Source organism: Lynx canadensis, chromosome D1 (assembly GCF_007474595.2).
Source record: "Lynx canadensis isolate LIC74 chromosome D1, mLynCan4.pri.v2, whole genome shotgun sequence".
Classification (NCBI taxonomy): Eukaryota; Metazoa; Chordata; class Mammalia; order Carnivora; family Felidae; genus Lynx; species Lynx canadensis.
The window spans coordinates 22462334-22473733 of NC_044312.2; the positions used below are offsets into that span (position 1 = coordinate 22462334).

The following is an 11400-nucleotide window of genomic DNA, read 5'->3' on the forward strand; positions in this document are numbered from 1 at the left end:
TCCACTTGGACTAACCACATGTCGCTTGGGGCTACCAGAGTGGACAGCACAGCTATAAAGCAATACATAACTAATTGCCACTCAGGCGTTCTTCACCTAGGGTCTACAGACCCCTAAAGGGCTCTTTGAATATAACTATATTTTATGTACTTAAAAACATATTTGGAGGAGAATCTCATAGATTTCTCTACATTGTCAAAAGGGGCCAATAGCACAAAAAAGATTAAGCATCCCTGAGTGGCAAAGGGAGTTGAGAAAAGATCACAGAGTGCAGTAGGGAGCAAGGAAGGTTTTACAGATGGGGGATTTGGGTTGACCAGAGCAGGACCCTGTGATGGTTAAGAGCCTGGATTCCAGGTTCCCATCCTGGTCCTATCACTTCCTAGCGATGAGACTTTGGGCAAATTATCAGCCTCTTTGTGCCATGGTTTCCTCATCCATAAAATGAGGTTTAAAACAGTATTTAAGCTGAAGGTTATTTTGCAGAGTAATGAAAATAATCATTGGCAGTGCTAAACACAATGTATTGCATATGTGGTGTTTGATAAATGTCAATGATTTTAGGAAAATGAGGATAACTTAGTTTCACAGCAAATGTAGGGGGAAGGTGTTTCAAGTAAAAAAAACAAAATAAAACAAAATCCCCCTGCCATGATAGTCTATGTGCAATGCTTTACATGCTGATCAAATGGGAGAACTGCTGAATAAAATTTATCACCTTTTTTTACTAAGGCACCCCTGCTATTTTCAATTTATTTGGTGAAAGCTTCTTGGATCACTGGCCCCATTTCAGAAAGACATGATGTTAGAGATATTTACACTTCCTTTAGACTTGTACTCTTCTCTAGGAGAGAAGGGGGAGCCAGAATGAATAGGTGATACCAATGGGGTACTAATTCGAAATGGCACAAACTATATTATTAACCAGCAACAAAAGGGCAATCCAATCAGCATCTAAGACAAAGATTGAGTTTTGGGTGTTGTCAACAGGGAGGTTATGCTCAAAGCACCTATGCTCAGCCCAGGCAGCCTCCAGAAAATGGATTCACCCAGATGATGCTAAAAGAACGGGATATCACAGCTCTAGAGTTCAGAAATGTGGCCATTTGAACAATCCATAATATAGCCAGCTTTCTTTTCATCGACTCACTTCCCAAGAGCCAAGAAGCTCTGCATGAATGACCACCTGGAGATGAAACCAAAACTGAAAGCCTGCACTGGGAATTGGATATCACTCAATACCCAGACTGAGCCGGGTATTTGTACAAAGACCCCAGACTATGGCAGAGGCCGTGAGAGCCTGGCTCAAGGAGGGGTCTCTGGGTTGGGGCTGGCAGCCTTTCTTGAACCTGTGCCCTTTGTCTCCTTCCTTTAGCTCACTTTCTTTTGCTCTTCTCTCTTGGTGGGGTGCCTTTGCACCCCCACTGAAATGTCCTGCCCTTGCATCCTGACTCACCCGCCCATGTCTTCATTCACAGCTCATCCTAGAGGCCTCCCCGCTTAAAAGCGAGGGGTAATACAATGGATTGTTTATCCTCTTTCTCTATACTTCCAAAATCAATTTTTTAAAAATACATGAAGAGTGGCAGAAAAAGGGAACCACCGAAAGGTCACCTTGTCTTTTTCTCTTATCCTAGAACAGAGTGCAGGACTATAGTTTGATTATGTCCTATAATCTATTGCATTTATTTTGGCTCCCAATAGATGGTGTAATTTGGAAGAGAAAAAAAGGCTCTGAGCTTAACAGAGACCCTGTAGGAAACACATAAGCCTCTCCTTTGCAGCATAACGATGCACTAGCTGCAGCTTGGGGCTGCAGTACAAATTTTCACTCCCTGCTTTGCTGAGCTGAGCAGAGTGGAGGGGGAGCAGTAGAGAATTCACCATGCCTCCCCCTGCTGGGCCTCTGCACCTGCACCGAGGCCCCATTCCATCTCCCCCTTCTTCCTATTACCTGCCCCATAGATCAGTTGATTTCTATCTCCTCACCACACCTCATCCCTAAAATCTGCCCTCCACTGATCCACGGCAGTTTCCCACTGCTACTCAGCAAAAGCAGTCAGTATACAGGATTGTGCCAGCTTCCCATTGCCACAGAAAGAGAGTATTTTGTTGCACAGAAGTCAGCAACCCCTTTGCGGTTCCGCTTCCCCACCCCCCACCCCGTCCCCCTCCTCCTGCTGCTCCACTCACCCTCATCTCACATCCCCCTCCTCTCCACCCCCCGGGTCTGTTGGGGTAAAGAAAGGCTTCTCCAAGCAGCACAATGGCTGGCGCTACGGGGAAAACTGGGCTCATCCCGCGCAGGCCGCACACATACTTCCCGGCCCTTTGGCCAAACAAGAGCGGGACACGGGAGTGGCAGGGAGATCCAGGGGTGTCGAGCAGTGAAAAGGGAAGGGATAGGCAGAAAGAAGGGAGGGCTGGGATCACACGCCCGCCCCAGGGCTCTGTCAAGCCTTGCACCCCTGAACCCCAAGGGGTCCTGGGCCCACCGGAGGGCAGCGCCCCCCCACCACCACCCTCGTCCTTTCTCCGACCTGTTCCGTAGTAAAACAATTGCTCCCGCAGCGTCTGCGGCAGCTGCCAGCGGTTCTGACACTGCAGGAATGCATGGTCCTGGGGAAAGGCTCGGCACCCCAGGGAGGGGCACGGGCGGGTGCGGGGTCAGGCTCGTAGGGGCACAGAGGATTCTGGGGCGTTTAAGGGTGTCCGGGCAAGATAACGGTCTCGGGAGGAGGTACAGATCCACTGGCCCACACCACCGGGCAGCGTTCCCCGGTTCCCCCAGCCCCCCAGTCCGCGCCGCCTCCCGTGTCTCTCTGTCTCTCTGTCTCTCTGTCTCTCTGTCTCTCTCTCTCTCTCTCTCTCTCTCACACACACACACACACACACACACACAACACTCGCACACGCACGCCAGGCCTGGCTGGGGGGCCAAGGCTCTGATCTGATGATGCTTGAAGTGCCCATCATCCCACAGCTCCCGGCCCGGGCGCTGCACTCCCGTGAAGGGCTGGGCAGGAGGGCGACGGCCTCGGGGCTCCTTCGTTCCGATTCCAGGATGGGACGGGCTGGGGGCGCGGGGCTGCGGCGCCCCCCGACCCGCCGGCGGAGAAACCCGAGTCGCGGGGCCTCCTTCACCACCCCTGTCCAACCCCCACCCACGGCAGTGGGTCGGTCGGGCTAAGGTCGCCCCCCGCGACGGCACCTGTGCGGGTCCTGGCGGAGGGAGGCGGTTCGCGGGGCTCAGCGGGACACCCCCATCCACGGGCCGCGGGGAGCGGCCGGAGCACAGCGCGGCGGCGGCGGCGGCGGCGGCGGCAGCGGCAGCGGCAGCGGCGAGCCAGCGAGCGCTCCCCCCGCAGCTCGGCCGGCGCCCGGCTCCGCTCCCCTCCTCCACCCCGCCCCCTCCGCCCCCTCCCCGCGCTCGTGCCCGGGCTCTCGGGGGCGCGCCCGCGCTCGGGCACCCGCCCGCTGGCACGCGCCCGGCCCGACGTCATCTACTCGTTAGCATTCAGAGCCTTCCTTGCAGCATGTGGCCTGCCTTTATTAATATTTATGAATTACTATTTCTCCCCTCTCTAACATTGGACTTTCTGCTTCTCTCATGAATATTCAGAGGCTCCAAGACGTGTGCGTGCAGTAACTCCCAATACGGATACTCGAGGGTGCCTGACACTGTAGATTCTCCATAAAAACATAAGGCAGGTGGCTGAGCGGATGGGCAGGCAAACACACTAAAGATTCCCCTGGACTTTTTGGGCTCCTCATTCCACTATACTGGGACCCAGGTGGGCAAGCTGAGGGATGCCTGCCAACCCAAACCCGGTTCAGACCTCAAGCCAAAAGTGATGAATGCCTTTACCACCCAAGGATGCAGGATGAGAGCTGGATCCAGGCTGACAAAGCTGAGCGAGGTTTCTGGCACAGAAGGACTTGAGGTAATAGAGGACAATTCACCAGGGGATATAAGGAAGGACCCTGGGGTCTTATGAAAATGTATTCATTCATTTATCTTGTCTGCTACGCATAAGTCTGTGCTTATAGATGCTGTCAATACAAAGCCTAATAATTCGTGACAGCAGATAACTAAAAGCACAAGAACTTCAAATATCAATGGAAGGCACCAGAAGAGCATGTCTGCTTGGAGAACCTAAGTACTTCCATCAAGTTAGAGATAAGTCAAACTGGCGGAAGTGTGATGGCGGAGCATCTCTGGGTGATGTGGAGGGCTTCAGCTGAAAGCAGCAGGGAGCCCCTTTTGGCTCATTTATGCATTCATTCCACAGACTTTTCAATCATGACATGGAGGTGGAGCAAAGGAATGAGGTTCCTGTGAGTGAGAGGAAGACTTGGTCACTTTGCCCTTCAGGTGGCATTAACCAGAGGATTTCTTCCTGATAGAGGGGAAGAAAAGGAGGTGGTTGAAAGTTCCCTGAGTCGACTTTCTTGGGAAGATACCCAGTTCTATGACTTGGGCAAGTTAACCTCCTTGTGCCTCATTTCCTGTTCTGTAAAATGAGGATAAATTATAGCACCCACCTCGGGGGCCTGTTGTAGAATTAAAGGAGTTGATATATGTAAAGTACTTTCAGACACAGTAGAAGGCACTATGTAAGTCTTGGCTATTATCTTCTCTAGGAGAAGCTTGGGGACACTGTACTAGAGGCCACCTTCTGTCCTGATCTTCAAAGCATGGGACTCACGGGTTTGAGAGAGGTTTTTGAGGAAGCACAGCAAAGTGCTAAAGAGCATGGGCTCTCCAGAAAATTCAGTTCAAACCCTAGTGTTCCATTTATTAGCTGGTGACCTTGCACAAGTTACTTAGCCTCTCTGAACCTGTTTTCTCATCTGCAAAATGGGGATTCCAATAAATACTAAGGGTTGTTGTGCAGATTAAGTAAAATAATGCATGCAGAATGTTTAGCATAGTGCCTGGCATATAATAAGTATTCAATAAGTGAATTCTGTTGTTTTTTTTATTTTTGTGAGGATTTGAAGGAACTAGAAGTTGACGACTGGTATTTTAGGCATCTGGGATGAGAATGTCTCGAACATGAGTGAAGTAATTCTTCCAGTAAATATTTCTTTCATTTAATTGTGGTAAAATATATACATAACTTAAAATGTACTGATTTAACCATTTTTAAAAAACGCTTTTTTTAACGTATTGTTTATTTTTGAGACAGAGCGTGAGCAGGGGAGGGGCAAAGAGAGGGAGATACAGAATCAGAAGCAGGCTGCAGGCTCTGAACTGTCAGCGCAGAGCCCGACGCAGGATTTGAACCACAAACTGTGAGATCACGACCTGAGCCAAAGTTGGATGTCTAACCGACTGAGCCATCCAAGCGCTGTGTGATTTAGCCATTTTAATTTTTTTAAGTTTATTTATTTTGAGAGAGAGAGAGTGCGAGAAGGGGAGGGGCAGAGAGGGAGAGGGAGAGAGAATGCCAAGGAGGCTCCACACTGTCAGCACAGAGCCCAACATGGGGCTCCATCTCACAAACCCGTGAGATCATGACCTGAGCTGAAATGCAGAGTTCCACACTCAACCAGCTGAGCCACCCAGACACCCTTTTAACCATTGTTAAATGCACAATCCAGTGGCATTAAGTACCTTCACATTATTATTGCAATCATCACTGCTATCTACCTGCACAACTTTTCCTTCCCAAACTGAAACTCTATATTAATTAAACAATAAATCTCCATTCCTTCTTCCCTGCACATCCTATAACCACCACTCTCCTTTCTGTCTCTATGAATTTAACTATTCTAAGTGTCTCATATAGGTAGAATCATACAGTATTTGTCCTTTTGTGTCTGGGCAATTTCACTTCATGCATGCTTAAGATGGGATGATATTCCATTGTGTGGTTATACCACATTCTGCTTACCCATTTGTCTGTTGGTGGACACTTGAGTTGTTTCCAACTTTTGGCTATATGAATAATGCTGCTATGAACATAGGTATGCACACTCCAGGCAATACATATTTTTTAATTGCATTCCATGACCTGTACGAGAAGTTGGGGAGGTAAAAATGAAGGCGTGCCTTCGAGAGGTTCAGAGTTTCGTATGGTGATTTCCAAACTTTTCTACTTGGAACCTGTAGTGGGTTGAATAGTGTGTCCTCCCCCCGCCAAATTTATACCCACCCAGAACCTCAGAATGTGACCTTTTTTGGAAACAGGGTCTTTGCAGATGAAATTAGTTAGGATGAGGTCATAGTGGATTAGGGTGGCCCTGAATCCCATGACTGATGATGTCTTAAGAAGGGGAGAGGACCCAGAGAGACACAGGGGAGGACTATGAGAGGGACCGTGTGATGATGGAGGCAGAGCTTAGAGCAATGCAGTATAGGCCAGAGGGCACCAAGGACTGCCAGGAACCACCGAAGCTAGAAAGCGGCAAGGAAGGGTTCTTCCCCAGAGCCTTGAGAGGGAGCACGGCCCTGCTGACAGCTTGATTTTGGACTTCCAGCCTCCAGGAATAAGGCACTATAAATTGCTCTTGTTCTAAGCCACCCAGTTAGTGGCAATTTGTCATGGCAATCCTAGGAAACGAATACAGGTTTTAGTAGTAGGAAGTGGGGGGTGCTGCCGTAACAAATACTCTAAAACGTGGAAGTGGTTTTGGAATTCGGTAATGGATAGAGGCTGGGAGAATTCTGAGGCTCATGACAGAAAAAGCCTGGACTGCCCTGAAGAGACTGTTGGTCAAAATATGGGTCAATTTAAAAAAAAAAGGGGGGGGGGGTGCGCCTGGGTGGCTTGGTCGGTTGAGCGTCTGACCTTGAGACCGCAAGGTCATGATCTTGCGGTTTGTGAGTTCAAGCCCCACGTTGGGCTCTGTGCTGACAGTTCAGAGCCTGGAACCTGCTTCCAATTCTGTGTCTCCCTCTTTCTCTGCCCCTCTCCCACTCATTCTCTGTCTCTTTCTCTCAAAAATAAATAAACCTTTAAAAACTTAAAAAAAAAAAAAAAGAAAGAAATATGGGTCAAAGGTGGGGCACCTGGGTGGCTCAGTCAGTTAGGTGTCTGACTTCAGCTCAGGTCATGATCTCGAGGTTTGTGGGTCTGAGCCTCACATTAGGCTCTGTGCTGACACCTCAGAGCCTGGAGTCTGCTTCAGATTCTGTGTCTCCCTCTCTCTCTGCCCCCGCCCCCACTTGCACTCTGTCTCTCTGTCTCCAAAAAAATAAATAAACACTAAAAAATTTTTCATTAAAAAATATGGGTCAAAGGTGATTCTGGAGAAGGCTCTGGGGGAAAAAATATGGGAAGAGCTGTAGAAAAAGCTATCACCGCCGAGAACACATATATTATCACGAACAGAAAGATGCTAGAAATATGGACGTTGAAGTGCTTCTGGCAAGGTCTCAGATGGAAATGAGGAACGTGCTGTTAGAAACTAGACAAATGATGATCTGGTTATAAAGTGGCAGAGAACTTGGCTGAACTGTATTCCGCTGTCAGATGGCAAGGATTGAACTTAGGTATCTAGCTAAGAAGGTTTTTAAAGGGTGGAAAAGGTGGCCTCGTGACCCTTGGTGCTTACAGTAAAGTGCAATGAGGAAGAATAGACTGGACCCCCTACACTTCTAAGGTTTCTGAGAAGTGTATCCCAGCGGAGCACTGCCAACAGGAGCCGAAAGCATCAAAGATGGATGAAATGAAGGGAGACTGTTCGATTTCTGAAATCCACAGCCAGGAAACAGGCTGATAGAGGCACTCGGCTGCAAGCACCTGGTATCCTCCGAGAAACAGGAAGGACGGCCCTGAGCCTGGAGGCTGGAGCTCTGAGCCACAGAGGATTATTCTCAGGCCTTGAAACCTTGTAGAATTTGCCCTGCAGGATTTCGAGCTTGCTTTAGACCAGTGGTCTTTTTTCTTCTTCCATTTTCTCCCTTTTAGGCTAGGAATGTATAGACTATATCTGTCCTACCCACAGGCGGGGAAGGAGCAGAGAGAGGGAGACAGAGGGTCCTAGTGGGCCCCGCACTGGCAGCAGAGAGCCCGATGTGGGGCTCAAACTCTCAAACGGTAGACACTTAACCATTTAACCACTGGGCCACGCAGGCACCCCTACCCTTGTATTGTAGAAGCTGACCAGTTCCACAGGTCCACAAAGGGAGGGGAATTGTGCCTCAGGGTGTATCATACCCACAGTCTCACCCATACCTGATTTAGATGATAACACTTGGAACTTTTGGAGTTGATGTCATTTTGATGAGATTTAATGTTGGAATGGGTTAAGACCCCGGGGATGTTGGGGGGCATGTGGGTGGCTCAGTCAGTTAAGCGTCTGACTCTGGGTTTTCACTGACAGCGTGGAGCCCGCTTGGGATTCTCTCTCCCTCTCCCTCTGTCCCTCCAGCTCTTGTGTGCTCTCTTTCTCTCTCTCTCAAAATAAGTAAATAAACTTAAATAAAAAAATGACTTGAGGATTTTGGGATGGAATGAATGCATTTCACACAAGAGGGCCAGAGGGCAGACTGTAGTGGGTTGGAAAGTGTCCTCCCAAAAGTCATGTCCACCATGTGTTAGGCCACTCGTGTTGCTCTAACCACGTACCACAGACCAGGTGGCTTATAAATGACAGGAGTTTATTTTTAGTGGTTATGGAGGCTGGAAGTCCAAGGTCATGGTGCCAGCGTGGTAGGGTTCCGGTGAAGGTTCTCTTCCAGGTTGCAAATGGCCAGTTTCTCACAAAGTACAAGGGGATAGGGATCTCCCTTGGACCACTTTTATAAAGGCACTGATTCCATTCATGAGGGCTTCACTTCATTTGTGGGGTTTCCCAAAGACCCCACCTCCTGATACCATCACGCTGGGCATTAGGTTTCCAATCTATGAATTTTAAGAGGACACAAGCACTCAGACCATCACATCCCCAAACTTTAGAATGTGACCTTACTTGGAAATAGGGTTCTTTTTTTTTTAGATGTAATTACGACGTGATCACACTGGATTAGGGTGGGCCTGAAATCTAATGATTTGGTGTCATTGTTAAGGCAGTCTCAAGAAACTAACACAGAACCCTTATATATTCTTCTGAATTATATAAGACAATTCAACATTCAACATAGGTTAATGCCTCTTCCTATGTGCAAGCCATGTAAAGCTTTGGCTCAGGACCTGGCATATAGTAAGTGCTCAGTAAGTGCTCTTTATGTTATTGCCGTTGAACATTTCAAAATTCCTCTTAGGGCTAACAGGTAGAGCTTTCCCACCCCCTACCCTACATCTCCAATCAGAGTAAGTCCAATTTTCTTTTCTTTTTTTTTTTAATGTTTTAAATGTTTATTTATATTTTAGAAGGAGAGAGAGAGCGCGCAAGCAGGGGAGGGGCAGAAAGGGAGGGAGACAGTGTCCAAAGCAGGCTCCAGGCTCTGAGCTGTCAGCACAGAGCCCCACATGGGGCTTGAATTCATGAGCTGTGAGATCATTACTGAGCCAAAGTCAGATGCTTAACTGACTGAGCCACCCAGGTGCCCCCCAATTTTATTTTTATACATACTAAGAGATTAGAGCTTAAGAAAGTTTCCCAAGAAATGACATTCCCAGTGGACAAAATGGTAAGTGCTTTAAAGAAGATATAAAGTGTTTTTTTAAAACATCTATTGATTTTACTTTTTTCCTTCTTTTTTTTTTAAGTTTATTTATTTATTCCGTGGGGGAAGGGGAAGAGAGAGGGGGGAGAGAATCTCAAGCAGGCTCTGCACTGTCAGCGCAGAGGCTGACTCAGGGCTCAAACTCATGAACTGTAAGATCATGACCTGAGCCGAAATCAAGAGTCAGACGTTAACCGACTCAACTACCCAGATGCCCCAAGATATAAAGGGTTTTTAAAAAAAAAGCTTTACGGCTGCTATGCAGGGGTTTTTGCCTAAAAGCTCACCTAACTAAGAACAGGTTTCCTCAAGCTCAGCACTATTGATGTCCTAGGTGACTGCTGTTGGAGGCTGTCCTGTGGGTGCAGGATGTTTAGCAGCGTCCCTGGCCACTAGATGCCAGTAGCATCCCCCCAGTTGTTACAACCAAAACTGTTTCTGGACTTCATCAAATGACCTCTGGAGGGGAAAAATCACAAACTCACCTTAGCTGAGAACCACTACCTTAGACATAGGTCTTTAAGGGGTTAGTGGATGTTCTGCCAGGCTGGGGCTGCATTTCCTATGGAGAAAACTAGGAGAGCCAAAGCTTGGGTATATGAAAAGGCATACGTGTGCCTTTTAAGTAAGAAACACTGACTCTGGGTCATAGGTTCAAAGTGTGGGTTATTGGAAATACAGGGTACATCATACTCCTGGAATCACACTAATACCATTCTAGAGGGTTATTTTAGTTCCTGAACTGAACTTCTTTTAGTCCCTAATTTCCTTGATATAGCTAAAGAATCTTAGACTATATACTGCATTTGAAGGTCATCTAGTCTAACCTCCCACCTGATTCAGAAACCAATATCCCTCCTAGGTGATGTTAGTTAGACACCTCTAGTGATGAGAAACCTGACCTTGCAAGGCTGCGCTTCCTTAGCATTTTTTTTTTAATGGCTTTCAAGGCTAGAAATGGCTTGTTATTGTTTGAAATTCAGTGTTAGCATGGTTTGTATTGTGCTCTAGTCCTATTTGATTTCCCTTAGAATGATCCTTCTTGAAGAAGCCAGTTTTCCATGGCATTCTGGAAATGAGCTGCTGAATCTTTATTGAAAACCTACGTCAATCACAGCCTAGCAAAATAGAGATGAGCTCACAGCTACGAACATTTTAAGGCTGCTTGGTTTTTCCATCACTGGTGGCTCTCAAACACCAACATTCAATTCCAGCCCATATTCATCTCCATCCTCAATCTCCAGGGTTGATTAAACTCCCTGATTTGTTTCCTCAAGGGAAGTAGAATATTCCCCAAGATTCAAAATCTATTCATAGCCATCTCGTCAGTAGGTAATTACTCTCTACCACAAAGCACAAGCACCCAGAACAAGATCACATTATTTTCAAAAAGAATAAGCAGTACTATAAAAATTGACAATAAATCAACCCCGAGAATAATGACAAATTCTAGAATAGTCACCTCTGTTACCTGATGAAAAATGACAAAATACATGAACTAGTTGGCAAATAAGGAATTCAGATCCCTTGAGATCTTGGAAATTCCCTTGAGTGTAAATATGATGAGATTTTCTTTTTTTCTATACAGAAAATATTTGGCTATTTCAGGAAAGGAGAGCCACAGATTTTAATAGGAAATGGAAAATGAGGCCCCCAGTGTGGGGGAAGCTTTAGATCTACACTGGTCAAAAAAGAAAGGTCATTAATCTTCCCCTCTCTGTAGCTACCAAGTGATTTATCAGCGCAGATCAGCATGTGCCTGGGTGAATAGGGACAGAATA

The 11400-nt window shown here is 47.2% G+C and overlaps 1 protein-coding gene across 2 annotated transcripts in view; it reads right to left on the reverse strand.

Annotated features, from left to right (window-relative positions):
• The window catches only part of FEZ1 (fasciculation and elongation protein zeta 1), a 43600-nt gene extending 40313 nt beyond the window's left edge, over window positions 1–3287 (reverse strand). The window contains exon 1 of one of the 2 annotated variants that reach the window (XM_030333405.1): window positions 3212–3287. The gene's annotated coding sequence lies outside the window, so the exon portion shown is untranslated. Of the gene's footprint in view, window positions 1–2540; window positions 2616–3211 lie in introns of those variants that run through there. The other variant, XM_030333406.1, reaches the window with a different exon arrangement.
• Between the last annotated feature and the right edge of the window lie 8113 nt (window positions 3288–11400).